This window comes from Arachis hypogaea, chromosome 1 (genome assembly GCF_003086295.3).
Source record: "Arachis hypogaea cultivar Tifrunner chromosome 1, arahy.Tifrunner.gnm2.J5K5, whole genome shotgun sequence".
Lineage (NCBI taxonomy): Eukaryota > Viridiplantae > Streptophyta > Magnoliopsida > Fabales > Fabaceae > Arachis > Arachis hypogaea.
The window spans coordinates 19,430,606-19,433,001 of record NC_092036.1 but is presented as its reverse complement, the minus strand read 5'-3'; the positions used below and the strand labels follow the sequence as shown (position 1 = coordinate 19,433,001).

At 35.5% G+C, this 2,396-nt stretch overlaps 1 non-coding gene across 1 annotated transcript; it reads left to right on the top strand.

Moving 5' to 3' along the window:
* Positions 1-278: 278 nt before the first annotated feature.
* Positions 279-386, top strand: LOC112716221 (small nucleolar RNA R71). The gene has a single exon (XR_003160220.1). It is a non-coding gene; the product is annotated as a small nucleolar RNA R71 (small nucleolar RNA).
* The last annotated feature ends 2,010 nt before the right edge of the window (positions 387-2,396 follow it).

Sequence of the window (2,396 nt, the reverse complement as noted above, 5' to 3'; positions counted from 1 at the left end):
GAAATCATATTGACTTGTTGAGTCAATATTTTGTTCTGAGCCAATATGGCATTCAGAGTGTCAATCTCAAGAACTCCTTTCTTCTGACTAGTCCCATTGTTCACAGGATTCCTTTTAGAAGTGTACATGAATTGGTTATTTGCAACCATTTCAATCAGCTCTTGAGCTTCTGTAGGCGTCTTCTTCAAATGAAGAGATCCTCCAGCAGAGCTATCCAAAGACATCTTGGATAGTTCAGAGAGACCATCATAGAAAATACCTATGATGCTCCATTCAGAAAGCATATCAGAAGGACACTTTCTGATTAATTGTTTGTATCTTTCCCAAGCTTCATAGAGGGATTCTCCTTCCTTCTGTCTGAAGGTTTGGACTTCCACTCTAAGCTTACTCAATTTTTGAGGTGGAAAGAACTTTGCCAAGAAGGCATTGACTAGCTTTTCCCAAGAGTCCAGGCTTTCTTTAGGTTGAGAGTCCAACCATGTCCTAGCTCTGTCTCTTACAGCAAAAGGGAATAGCATAAGTCTGTAGACCTCAGGGTCAACCCCATTAGTCTTGACAGTGTCACAGATTTGCAAGAATTCAGCTAAAAACTGATGAGGATCTTCCAATGGAAGTCCATGGAACTTGCAATTCTGTTGCATTAGAGAAACTAATTGAGGCTTAAGCTCAAAGTTGTTTGCTCCAATGGCAGGGATAGAGATGCTTCTCCCATAAAAGTCGGGAGTAGGTGCAGTAAAGTCACCCAGCACCTTCCTTGCATTGTTGGCATTGTTGTTGTTTTCGGCTGCCATGTGTTCTTCTTCTTTGAAGAATTCGGTCAGGTCCTCTAAAGAGAGTTGTGCTTTGGCTTCTCTTAGCTTTCTCTTCAAGGTCCTTTCAGGTTCAGGGTCAGCCTCAACAAGAATGCTTTTGTCTCTGCTCCTGCTCATAAGAAGGAGAAGAGAACAAGGAAATGTGGAATCCTCTATGTCACAGTATAGAGACTCCTTTAGGTGTCAGAGGAAAAGAAAAGTAGAAGACAGAAGTAGAAAATTCGAACTTGTCAAAGAAGATGGAGTTCGAATTTTGCATTAAGGAATATTGTTAGTCCATAAACAGAAGGATGTGAGAAGAGGGGAAGTAATTTTCGAAAATTAAGTAAAATATTTTGAAAACATTTTGAAAAACCTTAATTGATTTTCGAAAATCAAGGGTGGAAAAGAAGTCAAGTGATTTTTGAAAAAGATTTTGAAATTAGAAATAAAAAAGATTTGAATGAAAACTGTTTTGAAAAAGATGTGGTTAAGAAGATATGATTGGTTTTAAAAAGATGTGATTGAGAAGATATGATTTAAAAAACATTTTTTAAAAAAATTGAATTTGAAAATTAATGACTTGGCTATCAAGAAAAGATATGATTCAAACATTAAACCTTTCTCAACAGAAAAGGCAACATACTTGAAATGTTGAATCAAATCATTAATTGATAGCAAGTATCTTTGAAAATGGAAAGAAATTGATTTTGAAAAAGATTTGATTGAAAAATTGATTTGAAAAAGATTTGATTTTGAAAAACTTTGAAAACTTGAAAAAAAAATCTGATTTTGAAAACAAAATCTTCCCCCTTGTGCCATCCTGGCGTTAAACGCCCAGAATGGTGCACATTCTGGCGTTTAACGCCCAAAACACTACCTTTTTGGGCGTTAAACGCCCAACCAGGTACCCTGGCTGGCGTTTAAACGCCAGTCTATCCTTCTTCACTGGGCGTTTTGAACGCCCAGCTTTTTCTGTGCAATTCCTCTGCTGTATGTTCTGAATCTTCAATTCTCTGTATTATTGACTTGAAAAGACACAAATTAAAATTATTTTTGGATTTTTAATAATTAGGACAAATCAAAATGCAACAAGAATCAAATAACAATGCATGCAAGACACCAAACTTAGCAGTTTGTATACCACTGACACTAACAAAATGAGAATGCATATGAGACACACAAAACACTCAAGTCAATTGAATTTAAAGATCAGAGCACGAAAAATCATCAAGAATTACTTGAAAATCCTTTAAGACACATGAATGAATGCATGCAATTGACACCAAACTTAAGATGAGACACTAGACTCAAACAAGAAATTTTTGGATTTTATGATTTTTTTGATTTTTTTGTGTTTTTCGAAAATTAAGTGGAAAAAGTTATCAAAATTCTTAATGAGAATTCCAGGAATCATGCAATGTTAGTCTAAAGCTTCAGTCTAAAGGAATTAGACATGGTCAGCCAAGCTTCAGCAGAACATTGCATTCAAGAGCTAAATTGATGAAGATCAATCAGCTTTGGTGATGATAAGAACATCACCATGAAACACTAGAATTCATCTTCAAGAATTTCGAAAAAAAAAATAAATACCTAATCTAAGCA